General features: G+C 43.9%; 1 protein-coding gene across 1 annotated transcript in view; it reads right to left on the reverse strand.

Moving 5' to 3' along the window:
- Positions 1–16,284, reverse strand: part of RTN1 (reticulon 1) — a 118,002-nt gene that overhangs the window by 55,563 nt on the left and 46,155 nt on the right. The gene's annotated exons all lie outside the window — the stretch shown is intronic.

Genomic DNA, 16,284 nt, shown 5'->3' on the forward strand with positions numbered 1-16,284 from the left:
TCAATCTTTCTGCAAAGCTGTACTCACTCCCTGCTGATTTTAGATTCAGTTTGTGCACTGAGCTTAGGTTTGCTTGCAAGCTCTTTGAGACTGTCTCTTACTATACCTTTGGGCAATAGTGGCACATCTGTCAGACAAAGCTTCCAGCTGCTGTTGTATCTTAAAATAGCTATAACGATGCTGATAGCTGCTAAGAGTTCCTGGCCAATATTTATCCAGCCTGTGTATAAAAATCTTCAGTGGCAATCCCACAACCTCCCTCACAATTCAACCTAGGAGCTCACCATCAAATATTCTTAAAAAAAAATAAAATCTAATGTCCAATACAAACCAAATCTAGAGCTAAAAGGGGTTGGGTTGGTTTTGTTGGGTTTTTTTTGTTTGTTTTTGTTTGGTTTTTTTTTTGCTTTTAATGCAGAGGAATGGAAGAGTTTCAACCTAATGAAACTTTTAACAAAATAAATCTGCTGGGCAGAAATTTAGGTGCAAAGTTTGTAGGCAGCTTTAGATTTCATTTTCACTTCTAAGAGTAACCACCCTAAGTTTGTGAAATAGCAGGGCAGAGACTAAACAGCCTCATTTTGTTATTTCCACATGCCCAAAAAGCCGTATCCTGTGTGCATCATCTACAAAGCATGCCAGCATGAAAGTGGTTAAACCTCTTACCATACCCATGCATCATTTTTATTCACCACCTCTAATTCCCTTTGTCAAGCTTTAAGTTCCTGGGGATGATGCTAATTAAATTACAAACAATGGCCACTCTCTATTTGCAGCATTAATATAAAGCACAGTTCAACAACGGGAACGGCGAGATCCCCCATGAGGGAGGTGGGAGGTGGGAAGACAAATTTTTATAAGGGCTGAGGGAACAGGGATGCAGAGGAACAGAGCTAATGCCTGTAGGAGCTGGTGTCTGTAGGAGGGCGGTAGCCTGTTAACTGCTTGCGCGCAGATACACATTGCATCGCAGAGGCTGGCTGGCTTTCTCATCACCCTGCAAGGGATGTGGGGCTCCTGACATGCTCCATGTGTGCCATGTCCAGGGCTTCCATGCACAATGCAAACTGGACAGTAACATTAAAGGGGCATTTGCTGCTGCTGCAAAGCCAGAAAATGGGTGATGTCAGCATGAAAGCTCCTGAGCTACTTGCACTTCGTTATTTTCATTCTCCTCGCACATTCATAACAATACCATCTCTAAATACCATTGCAGCTGTTTTTTCCCCACAGCCTTCCACGCATTAGATATATGCAGCTCATTTAGTGGACCCTGAAGCAATTCCCCCCCCCCCCCCAACATTGTCCACTGTGTAGCTACAGGTTTTATTTTACTGCAAAGCCTCACTGGATTTGACATGCACAACACAAGCCCTGCACAAAGGCATAATGACAATTTCCCTCACCGTATTTTTGCATCACTCAGTGCTATGATGACATGCAAGCAACTTCTCTTCCCTGGGCCTTCAGGTTAGGAATGACATGCTTCTCCTCTTACAAGAGAGTCCTGGTAGCATAAGGAAAAAGTGCCATTCCTTGCTTTTCAGCCTGCCTATGCTACCTGCTCCTGTGTGTCCATCCTCACTGACTTCAGGTGCTGCCAGTCCCCCTCCAGCCCTTACTGCTAATCTGCTACTGCACACACTGCTGACAGCCACTGGCATTTGTGTGTAAGGATGGCAGCTGCCTTTGCCATACAAGAGCACAGGGCAAGGGGTACTGTAGCTAGCAGGTGAAAAATTATCATCACCATTCCCAGTCATTCCCAGGCTTCAGTTTTCCCTCTTCTACAGAGCACTGCACAGAACTTTAAACAGAAATACTTATGTTCAAGGCAAGATCTTGTTTCACAGTGGTGAGGGTCAGTGCAGAGATTTTTCCTATGCATGTGAATTTGGGACTACTTTTTCCTCTCGGTCTGTGTAGATTTACATTCACCTACTTTAAATTTCACCTTCTGTTTTCCTGCCAGCTCATTCAGGGCTGCAAGCTCCTTTTGTAACTCACTGCAGGCAGCTCTCTTCCAAATGACTCAGTCTCATCAGGAAAGCTACTGAGAATGGAGACTAAGCAGAAAACCACAGTGAAACAAAGCAGAGTAAGGGCTAAGCTGGGCTGTCCAGCATCCACATCAGGTCCTACCTGAGGTCACCCAGTGCCTCACAAGGATAGCGCATACCCAAAAAACATTTCTAAATGATCAGTAAGCAAAAAGGGAGAGGTATTTTTTTCTTTCTAGTATTTTTCTTGCTGAAGTTGCCTTTTCTGAAAATTGTCCATAAACAGGCTTGGATTTTCACAAATGTGTTGGTTAGCTGGAATTATCTGATGCATTGTTTATGCCAATATATTTCAGGCTGTGAATTGCTGACTACGTACTTTTCATGCCTGTTGCTGCCAGTATCTGCTGTTCTTAATTTACTATTTGTTCTGGGTGAGTAGCTGTCTAAATCATAGGGTTTCGGGGCTGCTCTTTCATTAGGTGTTTCCTCTGTGCTTACTGGTCCTCATCCAAAGCCCACCAAACTCACTAGAAAAGTTCCCAATGATTCTGCGTGGCTTTGGACCAGCTCAGGATGGCTGCGCTATACTTTCTGCTCTAAGTGCTCATGAAAAATACATCACATCACCATCAGTGAACAAAAATACATTTCTACAAACATTTCACTATTGCTAGCAAAGGGGGGGCACAGGCAGAGTCTAAAGGAGATTGAAGTTGCTGTCAAACCAATATTCATAGATGCTGTTGCAGCTTTCATTTCTGCTTTGTCCGTAGTATATGTGAGCCAGATGCACATGCATTTGCAGCACTTAGTAATGTTGATCAATATATCAGTGTAAGGGTTTCTAATGCATTTGTGTCAGGTGCTTCATAGCAGAAGTTATCACAAGCCAAGAGAGCTCGCAGAAGAGCCACTGTGATAAAGAGAGCCTGGGAAGATATTTTCCTATTCTTTAAGATATTCATCAGCAGAAAGAGAAATAACCCTGAAATAGCCATCAACAGAAACATCACATTTTCATAGAGAACAAATCCAGTTCTGTAGGAGATGTTAACAAAAGAGTTCAGTTAAAATGGACTCACTGTTGGCCATAAACCTTTATTTTTCTGCAGTGGTTTTGCAAATAACAACGAAACCAGAAAATGCATTTCTTACTGGGGTTCAGGAGGAAGACAAAGAGTTAAAGGGTGTGGAAGCATGTCCATGCGCATGTGTGAGCAGAGAGAGGGTTCACATTAGCAGGACGTAGAGGAATCCCAACTCTCAAGGCAGCCGCAGAGTCAAGAGCACTGAAGACAGATGAAACGACCTAATTGTCAGGATTTAATTCAAGTTTCTCTTTCCACAGGGAATGATTTAAAGCCATTGGTAAAACTGCATCTTATTTGGGAAGTATGAATCTATCAGCTATTAGGCTGGCTATTAAAGACATGGAAACCTATAATAGCTGAACAGATTTTTGTTGAAGAATAGTGTATTCAGAGCCTGGTGATTAAGCAATGTCCTCCCTTACTTGGGGTTTATTTAGTTCAATATCCGTGGGAAGGAGAAGCCTTGAATAGCACTGGTAATGGATGGCAGTATCAGATTTGAATTCACCATTGTTACAAAGGGTTGGGATTTTTACTCTGGATTTCCCTCGAACATGCCCAAAAATTTGCCTGCCAATTCAGGTAAAGCAAAGCTATTCAGTGCCTGAGAGGAACAGTCATGCTTTATTGTAACATAAGCCCTCAGGAAATAATTCCACTTCCTGCTACCAGCTAAGAAGTAATGGGTCTGATCCAATCATTTGATCACAGCTGAGATGCTCAGCAAGTTACATGTGTTTTCAACTGTAAAGAAAAAAAGTAAATTGAAAATGACTGGTTTGTTTCCTCAGAATGAGTAAATGAATGCTCCAGAAATCGTCTCCTACAGCACTGGATTTAGAGCTATTTAGCGATTTACACAGGAAATAATTTAGAAATCATTGGTTCCATGGAGAGTAACTCTTAATTTAAGAAAGGCAGCTGAAGCCAAATTTGGATCAATGCAAGAGGAAACAAAGTTACCTGAGGGTAATAAAAAAGAGCTAATATAAATAAACTGATTTTCCCCCAACTACAGTATGCTCAATCTTCTTAAAATTGATCACTTCAGAATATTTTGTTCAATTTTCAATAAAATAACCAGCTTCTGTGTTAACCTGTCTTTCTTAATCTTTGCATGCAACTCTGGTGACCTTCAAGGGCACAGACAGACTGACAGAGAAGGACATGACATTTCAGTTCTGCAGAACAGCTGGCGACCCTGCAAAGCCAGGTTCAGTATTTATCATGTGTCAATGAATCAATCAGAATTACTAATTTTCAAGAGGGGGGAGAACTAATCTTTAATTAGATTATGCTATTTTTACAGCCTAGAGCTGCACTGAGGATAGGAAGGATCTTTGGTTGCAATGGGAGGAATCAAGGTTTCAGTGACCTTTACAGACAAAAGCAGAATAGTGTGAGAAAGCCGCTTCCAGCAAATTCCTGTAAGTCTTTTAAATAGTTGGCTCTGACTTTTGCTTTGGATATTGAGCCTCAGGAGTCATTACCAGTGCTGCAGGGCTGCTAGCTCCCAAAAGCAGGGCATCCCTACCTCCCTGTCATATCCATGCAGATCACAGCCTCCTGGCGACAAGGTCCACCTTGTCCTGTTCAGACAGTCTCTGCCCTGTGGTAATTTATGGACTAGAGATAACAAGCAAAGCCCCATAAACAAGGAGAATACTCTTGTTTGGCTGGCCCCAAATGATGCTAGAAGGTCTCTCAGGCCACATGTCACTCCCAGTACCTCAGCCCTTTTGGTGTCATCCAGAGATTTTAGATGACAAAGAGGCCAAAACTGAGTGACAAGCATTTTCCAGCACAGCAACTTTGCTATGATCCAAGACTCCCAAAGGCACTGCAGAGCTCAGGGGTATGTAGTGACTTACTTTCAGCACTGAGACTAAAGCCTGGCTCTTAAAAAGATACCCCAGGTTGTCTTAAAGACTCAAGGAAGATTGAGTGCTTTGCCAAGCTTTCTATTTTATAATTACTCTCTCACCTAGGGAAACCTAATTTCATAGCAAGGCTGACTCTTTCAATCCAAGGAGCCATTATGGTGTCCCATTGCACCTGACAGCGATGCACGAGTCTCATTGCCCAGACCTTGCCACCACCTAAACATCTGTATCAGGAGATCAAACCACAGCTCAGGGTTCTCTCTGATGATCAGCTCAGACCATGTTTCCCTGCCCAACATCAGCAGCTTACTTTCCAGTCACTCCTTCACTTTTATCCTTCATCCATGACCATTAGATAGATGCATCTTCCTGCTTTCTTCCAAATACACAACAAAATTAGCTATTGAACAGTCCTGCCTTTTCTGAAACAAATTGTAAATTTTGTCATCAGCCACTAGCAAAAAAGCCTGTGCTTGACTTTGGTTTTTCTGTATTCCCAATCTATCCTTAAAAAGGACCTTGGTACACAATATCCTCACTGTTTCTTTTTAGTTTCCTAATTCAGTTATCTTCCTTTTTAAAACTCATATAATAGTACTTCACTGTTTTCTCATATATAGTCATGTACATCTTTATCCATATGTTCAGTGTTTTATCACTTTTCTATGTCTCTTTACAGTACCCAGATGGATGAGCTCTCCCAAGTCTATCTCCAAATTCAAAGCACACCCTGTTTTCTTAGATAGAGACCAAGCTGTTTCTTCCTCTCTGCTTGATTTCAAGTCCAACTCAAATCTCAGGAAAGCTCCACAGATTTCCATCTGTCCTTTGCTAGTACCAGTCCCAGCAGTGACTCAGGCTGCTTGCACAAGTAGCAGAGTCATCTCTCAGCCCCATGCCAAATCACACGATGCTTTGAAGTAGGCTGCTAACCCCAGGGATATTTGACTGTACCACTTGGGAGCCATGCTCTCAATTTCCATAAATTTTCTAACCCAGGACACTTCAATATCCATACAAACCTCAAAAGGATTCAAGCACTTGCGTGTCAACACAAGTAGAGCTTGAAACCCAAACAGCTGGGACCCCTCATGCCGTGTACAGGCATCACCGTGTTGCAGATAGCACCACTAAGCCAGTTCTCAGTCTCCCTTGGATTAGCCTTTCTCAATAGCCAGAGCCAGCTGTCAGTCACGAGCTATCCTACCTACAGATGCCATAGGTCAGCTGCAGAGAGGAGCAAGCTGGTTGCAAGAGAACTGCGCTAGGTAGGCATGCATCCCTGGCAGCAGTGCCAGCTATTCCCAGCTGCCAGGAGATGGTGCTCTTTGTTTTATCTCGGGATTTGCAAACCCGCTTTACAGGTTGGCAACTTCTTTTCCTTCAGAACTCTCATGACCCTGACTGTGGAAAATGTACAACTCTGCAAGTCACAGCATTCACAAACATAAATGGCCATACTCCAAAAGTCACTTTGGGATTCATTGGCACAATAAATGTTATAAGAAAACTGGATGTATTGGAAGGATACATGCTTCTATTCTATTATTATTTCCTCCTGGTTCTCTGCATGGGCCCTGAACATGTTGGGGAAACTCAGAGCAGCAAGAAGGTTACTTCATGCTGCCTCAGAGCAGCTTATAGCTCTGTGCCTTAGCTCCTGGGGACAGGAGCGAGTCAATGCATTCAGCTGTGCAAGTTATTCATCCTTCTTGAGATCCACAGCAGCCAGAAGAAACTCTGCTATGCAAAGAGGCAAGTGCTCTCTTCTGCACAGGTAGGAGGGCAAAAGGACAAGGTGGAAAAAACAGGCTTAATTCTCTTGACACTGCAGTTGTCACTTCATTGACTTCAGTGGAGTGACTTCTGATTCATCCCTCCTGAGATGGAAAGCAAGTTCCAAACTCAAACAAGTTAATGATACACTTTGACGCATGTAAAAACCCCTCCTCTGGGTCAATTTGCAGAGGATATGAGTTACTAACAGCCTTCATCCCTAGTGCTTTAGCTGTCTAATGTAAGCAGGCATTGCAGTTTCAAGTTCCAGGGCTCCCCCATTTCAGTTCTCTGTGTGTTAAATACACATGGGGGTCAGCTGGGACCCCAGCCCCCAGAAAACCTTGGCTGCTGAGGATGAGCATCCTTTATCAACCCACCATCTGCTTGTAAGTACAGAGGCTGGAGGGGAAGACAAATTGCTTTCAGGATCCAACCCCTGGAGGCCCTAACACTTTTGGGAGCTTCAGGCTGGGGGGCTGACCCACTCCCCCCAGCAGCTGTGTTGGGTCACCATCATGTTACCCAAATCTGGGTCTTTGATGTGGCTTCCCAACATCCTGCCTGGAGATTTCTCTTGTTGCCCTAGCCAACATCTAATTTCTTCTAAAAATTGGGCAGGCATGGATCATCAGGTCTTGGCTCAGCTGCAAGTGCTACAGCCCTGTCTGTGGGAGGGATGTGTAGGGGACACTGATAAGCTTTTAATAAGATTAAGAGAGATCCACCCTGGGGAACACGGGACACACTGTGCTGCCGGCACCATCATCCCATCAGGCTGTTAAAGGCATCATTTTTTTTGTCATGGTGTCTGCACCACAACAGATACTGTCTCCCTGACACCACAGCTCCAAAAAGATATCAGGGCCCACCTTTTTGCTGCTGCTAAGTAGGCACTGTGGGTGCCTGGTGCATCCCAGACCAAGCCAAGTCAAACAGAGCAGAGCTTGTCTTGGTGATGCTGAATATCCTCAGCTCCCATGGCCATCCACAGCGCTCACAGCAACTGACAAGGGATGCTCAGCAGGTTCCCCAAAGCCAACCAGCCAGGGTACAAAGTGAATCCATAGTAAATGATTCAGCAGTTCATACCCTACGTGCCCTCCAAGCTTCGTGCTTTAATAAACGATCTCAGAGAGCTCCAGTTTGACCTGGTAGCAAAACCCTGGTATAAGGTCAGCGACAGTCCTCCACACTACTCTACATAGCATGAAAAGTGAGGAACTTTGAAAAAAGGACCCTGTGAAGAGCATAAGAACTGTTTAAAATGTGCATAAAGTTTCAAATGCTCCTAGAAATGCAGCTGCAGTAGATTTTAATAATTATCAGAAAAGGATAGAAAGAATCATGTAAGTTTTAACAAAAATCTGGTTCAGAAAAAAAAAGCAGATTTCACTCTGGTGACAGGAGTAGCATGACTGGTCAGCCAGGTTCAGAAATACTAAGGTACTCCCTAAAATAGCAAATGTACTTTGCTATGGATAATTAAACCCAGCTTACGAGAATAATTCATTGTTATTTCTCTGTAGTCACATTTCCCCTGGAATGATCAAGCTCCACCAAGCCCCACTAACAAAAATATTCTATGTACTAAATGAATTAGTACCTAAATCATGCTTTTCAATGACTTGAAGTGGGGCCCAACTCCCTTTAGAGCACTAGACACTGAAGTATCTCACAAAATCTGGATGTGTTTGACTAAGTCTTATGTGTCTTTAAGTTTGAAAATACCTAAATCCCATTTCAAACATGATTTAGGAACTTCAGCTCCTCACTGTTTTTGTCTCCAGACTGCTACAGAGCAGTCAGTCATTCTCCAAACTCAGACCAGGTTGTCTTTCAATATCCCCTGTGGAAACACCCTCTTCCCTGGCTCAGCCTCCATCCTGGGGTTGTGTCACAGGCACCTCTGCCCATCCAGCCCAACCTTTCCTGGGTCCCAGTTACTTATAAATTAAACTGCTGACGATAGCTGTAAGCTAGTCCACAACCATGTGGCTTCAGATTCACACTCAGCCTGGAAAAGAAAGAAATGCTAACACCAGCTGCTTTTGATGCTGCGATAAACCCAGGACAGAAATTGTTGCCCTGCAACTTCAGGCTCTTCCATGGGGAGGTAAAAGTCAGTGTTGGAGAAGGGCTTTTGCCAAAATACAAGTCTGACACACATCTGGAGGCACTGCTGAGTTTTCTCTATGCTACTCATACCTGACTGGAACATCTCATCGAAATCCAGCTATTAAAAAATGAGGAAAAAGAGGAAGGCAGGTTGTCTAGCACTTGGCTTCCCAGCCCAGAAGGTTGGAGCCACTCCAGCGGCATGAATCTTTCAGAAAGACAGAGCAACAACTGCAGTGAAGTTCAGCTGAAATCACTGAGGGCTCTCAAGAGGAAAATTAATTTTGTGGCAATGCATAACAGTGATGTGTCAGGCGTGGTAATTCAGGGAGAAACCCCTCAGGGCTGTGGTAATTCAGGAGGGACTCCACCAAAGGCACTAGTTATACCTGCATGAAACTGTCACTGTCACCGGGGAAGGAAGTACGAAGCCCTGGCAGCCAGAAAAAAAAAAAGAAAAGAATCTGAAGACAAGGCGTTTCTGGCCACAAATCAAGATCAAATCTAATGCCCAAGGGACAGCAGGGAAATCTAGGTCAGAAAGGACATGGCCACGCAAGGCTGATGCAGGCAGAGACAGAGCTCAAAAATCACCATCTAACTCTCTTTTCACCCAAGGCTTTCCCATCACAACATGACCTATGACCTGCACCAGAAGGACCAGAGCATACTGGCTCCTGATGTCTACCTTTATTGGCAGCAAGAGAAACCTTAGGAGAAAAGAACCTGTATAGCATCAAGTAGGATGCAGAATATATATAATGACCAGGAGAAGTGATGAAATATGAGCAGCATCAGAAATGATTAAGAAAACCCCAAAACAAACCAGGAAGTTCTGCTGAGGCAGGCAAGGCAGCAGACTCTGATCCAAGCACTAATGTGGTTTCGTTTCATGTTAAGTGATTTCTCTATTTCTAGAAGGTGGGGGCACTAAGAATGCATCTGAAAGTCAGAAAGTTTTCAAAAGTACATTAAAAGTTAAACCTCTCAAAGTAGTGCAGAATGTGGGGCACAGCCACTGCAATCATAAATCGGCATCAACCTGCTGGCTCCTTCTGCTTAAGGAGGATCAGGCCATATGTGCTATACTAATGGTATAAGCGTCCTTGCCGTCAAGGTCTCTCCTTCATTTACCTGCCACTATGTCTCTTCTCCCGTAAAAGATGAGTTTAGTCCAAGCAAAGACAGAAAAAAATCTCCCCAGACACTTTGCTTCCCTGAAGGACATTTTTAGAGACTTATCCCACTCTTCACTCTAGTGAAGAACCAATACAACTACAGAACCCTCCATCTCCTGACTGAATATGTGACACCAAAAATACCCACCAAGGAGACCAGCCAGCAAGTCTGAAGAATACACTCCAAGTGGAGGCACAATTAAGATTTCAAGGAGCAGAGGTTAGTTTAACTATCGCCCTCTGTGAAAGCCCAGAAGCTCCTGCTCCTTCTTTGCCCAACAGCTTTCCGTCTCTCCATTTGCAAAACCTGAAGGCTGGGACCCCTGTGGTGAGTTGGGGCATGGTCATCAGGCTGGCTTTTCTTTGGAACCTTTCCCAGACACTTTGGATGACACCCACAAGCTCTTCGCTCCTGGATACCCCCAGCATAAAACTCTCCCCTCTATACATGCACACCATACAGGCAGCCCCACGAGCAGCACTGCAGACTCACCCACTGTTTCCTGGTATAAGGAAACCCAGGACACAGGTATCTTTGGCTCCAGCCTTCTTCTGTCCTGCTGCAGCTAGCATGGCAGCGATAGGGACAATTGCTTTGCTCTAGAGCAGGCAGCTGCTGATCCTCCACTCTTCCAGAAAAGCAGTGAAAGCCAAGGCAAAGTCATGCCTCTGCTGTTTACAAGGGGACCCAGCTCCCCACAGTCAGAGTTGGTGGCTAAATCACAGTCTTTTGCAGATTGAAAAACAGCAGAGGCTGTACTACTGAAAGCTTTTGATATTGTGGCAGAGCAACCTGGATTCAAACCAACCATTTGCTGGAATTACTGTGTGTTATTAAAGCAGGCGGGGGGCAGCAGCTTGACAGCAGCACTAGGACCAACCTCTCTGACAGGCACTTCTCTCTGCATTCAGCAGCACAGCCTGCTGCTTGGCTTCACAAGTGAAAAGCTGGGGCTAATTACCCAGATCATGATGCCTCATGCAGCTTTTCCAGAGTGTCTGACACACAGGAAAAGTCAGCTGTCAGGTAACTGTGGAGCAAGCTCTACCCTTGCTCTCCTGCTCTGCCTTGACCTCCCATCTGTGTGCAGACAGTGCTGCTGAAGCAGTTCTTGTGGAGCGGCTATTGCACACCACTGCCTCACCCACATCTGCTGAAAGAGAGCTATTAAAATCTGCAATGAAAGCTTAGCTTTCCAACGGCAGGGACGTCTGTTTTCCTCCAAAGAATGTCCCTTCCCCCAGTGAAATATCCAAGACTTCAAACCTGAAAAGCCTCTGACTTTGTTGCCATCCTGACCTTAGAGGAGGCAGAAGCACTAAAATAGTGTTTTATTCAGCCCAGGAAGGTTTCAGATCCCAAACAACTGAAGGTTTTTAAGAGTAGTTATGCAAATAATTTTCAAATGCTATCAGTAGAGATGCTCCTGCTTGGGGAAATGGGATAAATACATAACCTCCACAGCAGCTCCCCTGCTTCAGGCTCTAGCATGAGCTGCTTTTGGAAGACAGCTACATGACCTCCAGATTCACAGCTATGATTGCCAACAAGGACCCTTCCATCCCAGCAGATACACCAGGTACAACATTTAACCTGGGAAGAAAGCAGCTTTGAGATCAAGACATCTCTGCAGATACTGCTGATTCACCCACAGGTTTATGCCAAAACAATAAAATGTCTACAAAACAAAAGCAAACAGGGCAAGCAGTTTTTCTGCTGTGTTTTCAGAGAGACAGAAGGGGACATCCAGAAAACTTTAGGACAAATGAAGCAATATGTTCTCTGGGAAAAGTCCATTTTGAGAGTCTACCACAGTGAGTGAGCCAGAAGGCATTTAGAAGAGCATGTCTACTAGCCAAGATTAAGCATTAGGTTGTGCTTTAAAATAAATAAAACCAATAGCCTTCTTGGCTATATGTTTGGTGTTAGGAAGCAAAGGAAAATTAGTGAGTGTGGAGAACTTTATTTTCTCTTGTATTTTGGCATTCAGTCCTCTCTGGTAATCAACTCTTAATGTAAGTACAGGAAATCAGTAAACAGATAAAGATAACAGGGAATCAAGACACTAAAATGTGAATTCTCCACATGCAGTATCAGATACTGGCTAATAATTCTGTGCGTTATAAACCTCAGCCAGGGTAGTATAAATACACTGTGCTCAGGGATGTAGCATATTCCTCTTGGGCAGAAGCCCAGCATGCAAATGTGTATGCAGCACGGCAGACTGAGCATGACTAAGTACCCAGGCAGGACACTAAAGGAGGCAAACCAGCAAAATAAATAAAAGCTCGTGGACCAACCCTGCAGTGTAAAACAAAGAAGGTCCTATACAGGGATGAACAGGGAAGGGAGAAACAACTCCCACTATTTATCTGTAGCTCGTCCTGTGGTAAACCTCTGATAAACCAGGAGCCAGGTATTTTCGTGGTTTGTTTTCTTCATTTAGGAAAAGCACAGAATGATGCAGAGAAACGGCAGAAGATGCTGATGGCAGAAGTACTGGAGGGCAGGATACCTGGGACCAGTCTGAAGGAGAGAATAAGAGGGATAAATTTATATTGTATGGAAGGAGGAAGAAGGGATGGAGAGAACAGGATCACAATCTATAAATACACTCAAGGTACCGGTACGTGTGAAAGGAGGGAATTAGTCACAGTCTTAGAAGATGGGAGAAAAAAAAAAAAGAATAATGGCTTGAAGCTAAGATATAAAATTAGGCTACACATTGAGGTGCATTTCTTGATGGAAAAGGGCAGAGGAGTGGAATGGAGAGCACAGGGTATGCCCATATACCATTTAGTTCCCCATTACAGCACATCTAGATGGGCTTTAGCAGGGAATGAACTCCATCTCTGCTCTGGGAAGGGGTTCTAGTAGGCATCACTGTTGATAGCCCCATTTTGCCTCTTGTAAATTAGCACTACAGATGAAATCTGGGCAAATAAGAGACTCTTCAGTTTGGCAAGAGAGAAAATTAAAGGAAAGTAATTCTGCTTAAAACTGAGCTGTAACAGACTTTTTTAAAGATTTTTTTTTCTTTAGCAAAACAAAACCAAACCAATAAAAATCATTCTAGGTCAAATCAATTTAATTTGACCTGAAGCTAAATGTCAGATCTGGTTTACAGCAAGCTTTAAATATCAAAGTGAAATGCTGTGCATTGGGGTCCCTCATGGAAGCATGCGCAATATGGTGTATGCAGGGGGAATCTTCAGGGTGGCCTTCATTTCCCCACCCAGCTGCATCTGAAAGACTGCAGCTCCCTTCAGAGAAGCATCTAGTGTCTTCTTCCCAAGTCCAATGACTTCAGCATAGCACCCACACAACCAAAGTTCACAGGCAGTCCTAAATCACACGCAGACCCATCTTAGCTCCCAGCATTTCGAATTTAAGCCCATGTTATTATTCACCACATCATATAGTTACTATAGCAACATCCTATTGAGTATTATTAGAAATCACTGTCCCAAAATCCCATATATTAGAAAGAGTTGTACAGCAGTGATAAGAGTCATCTTTGCCTGCACAGCTTTCTATTCTCCACAGCTCCCAATAGCAGAGGATCCAGGCAGTGGATTAACCATGCCCTATCTTTCCCCAGTGCTATCAGTTGCAGCACTAAGCTGTGGAACAAAAAAAGCAAAGTGAACCCCACCTCCGGCTGTCCCAGCTTGTTCAAAGTAGTTGCTGTTTAAAGCTGCTTCTTCACTTAACATTTTCCAGAAGTGAATGACCAAAATATGTTCTAATTTAAATATAGGTATTTTTGTTAACCCAAGCTCACAAAGAAAAACTGAGCCCTTTTAATGGAATCATCATAGAACCACAGAGTGGTTTGGGTTGGTTAAAGACCATCTAGTTCCAAACCCCTTCCTCCAGACCAAGTTGCTCAAAGCCCCATCCAACCTGGCCTTAAACACTTCCAGGGACGGAGCAGTCACAGTTTCTCTGGGCAACCTATGCCAGTGTCTCACAACCCTCACAGTAAAGAACTTCTTCCTAACATCTAATGTAAATCTACCCTCTTTCAGCTTAAAGCGATTACCCCTTGTCCTTGCAACTACTTGCTCTTATAAAAAGTCTCTCCCCTGTTTTCCTGTATGCCCCTTTATGTACTGGAAAGCTATAAGGCCTCTCTAGAGCCTTCTCTTTCATTTTCCTATCATTGTCCATAAGTATTTAGACTATGACCCTGCAGAGACTAAATTTTGCATAAGACCTTTCTGAATATTTCCTTTACTAAAAAGAACCATCAATATTTTGTTTTTCTGATGTTGAATGCCAGATCAGTGCTTATTCCTTAGCAAACATGAAATTAAGCCAGTGCAGGGCTCAGGATGAAGAGAGAGGACTGCATGGAGGAAGAATCAGGCTGCACCTTACTCCAAAACACAAGTCATTACATTCTTCCACTGAACACCGCTTCCTAGAGGAAAACTGGGTTTCAGCAGTTACATACAACTAATTTATTAGGCAATGGCTTTCCATAAGTAATTAGGTATTTGGGGGAGTTTAAAATAGCATTTAATGTCTTCTTATCCAAATGCCACATGGCTCAGCTGCTGCATTACTGCCCATGAGGCCAGCAGATGTCCATATCAACCAAGGTGTTGCAACACAGTGTTTCTGAGGTCCATGCAGCTCCCAACCTGATCTGAAATAGCCCAAAGACAATAATCAATGTTATCCTCCTTTAAAAACCTGAAACAGGAGAGATAAAGGAAGCTGAGGACGGGAGACTGCATGAAAAGTGTCTCCAACAGGATATTTATAACTTACTGGCTCGACTTTTCACTTACCCTGAAGCCATTTAACACTATTTCACAGTGTGGAAGGGCCTTCATGTGGATAAACATTCAGGTCTGTCACTGTAAGGCACTCACAAACACATGGGAAGACTTCATTGTTAGTGTTTTCATCCACTTAGATACATCAGGTAAAGGCTTATGCACTTCACACCAGCTTTTGACCAAGATGACAAGTGTAAACAGCCATTCCAGTGAGGTATTTCTGTCTGCACATGAAGGATGCAGTGAAACACCTCCCTTGGCTGCCATGCCTGTTCCCAAGCCAAAGGCTGTACTAGTTACCCAGGTCAGGTCCCCACTTTTGGAGACTGAGAGCCCCTATCTCCTGCCTGGATGTGCCTCAGGGTGTCTCCAGGTGGGTCTCACCCAATCTGCAGACCAAGGTCAGATTAGTCTTCAAGGGAATGAACACAAATGGCTTTTCCATTCTAACCACAGGTGGTCACCTTGATGCAACCCATTTCATCCCCCAGCCCAGTTGCTGCATCTTTCAGTTAGTTCACAAGTCAGCTTGTAGCCTCATACATGGGTTTTAGCCTACATGATGAAAAGGAAACAGCTGAGAAAGGAAGAGAAAAGGATGCAGAAATGGGAGGGAGAAGAGCTCATTGCTAAGAACAGGGAGAGGTATTGGGAGAGAGGAAAAAGACGGGGTGTGCAGGAGTGAAGTGGAAAACAGAAAGGGAAAAGGACAGTGATATGGAGAAAGAGAAGTAGGTAGAGCAGAGTGAGAATCAGAAGAAAGAGTGATGCAGAAGAATTACGGAGTCATCAGAGCAAAGGACAAGAGGTAGAAAAGAAAGAGACTGAAGTATGAAATGGGTGAGAAGAAATTTTAGAAGTGCTAGGATTGACACACATACCTGTCTGCATGTACAGTCTGAACGTTACTACATTTGAGCTACACTTCCCTCATTCATTTTTATCCATCATACATTTCTGGGAAACTATTTTTAATCATGTACAAAAACATACTAGGAGCTTTTCTCGCCTCCATTTTGGAGTTCAGGACAGGCACAAGGCAAATCTCTTTTTAGAATAAATTCAGAAAGACTATCAGAGCAAACCCAATGCCTATGAATAAATAACTGCTCCTACGGAGGAGGCTGTGGCAAGAAGCTATTCTCAGATGTGCGCACAGCCCTGAAGAAGAAGATGCTTGGGAATGAATGAGGAGGTGGTGGCCACAAACCCTGCATAGCTTAGGCATTTTACCTGCCTTCCTGCAGGGAAGGAGCTTTTCCAGCCTGGAGCAGCAAAGGGCACAGGGAGCAACACATACACAAGGGCAAAGGAACACTGTCAACAGGTAAGCTGTTGTGCAGGTCCAGCTGCCTGGACAAAAGGCAGCTCCTTCTTGCACCCCATCCATGCCGTGCCCTCTGCACCAGTATGCTAGACACTAGCCTGTGACAGGTTCAGCAGC

The sequence above is a fragment of the Pezoporus wallicus genome, unplaced genomic scaffold (genome assembly GCF_028554395.1).
Source record: "Pezoporus wallicus isolate ANWC-B61680 ecotype Strahan unplaced genomic scaffold, APGP_CSIRO_Pwel_v1 scaffold_2146, whole genome shotgun sequence".
Classification (NCBI taxonomy): domain Eukaryota; kingdom Metazoa; phylum Chordata; class Aves; order Psittaciformes; family Psittacidae; genus Pezoporus; species Pezoporus wallicus.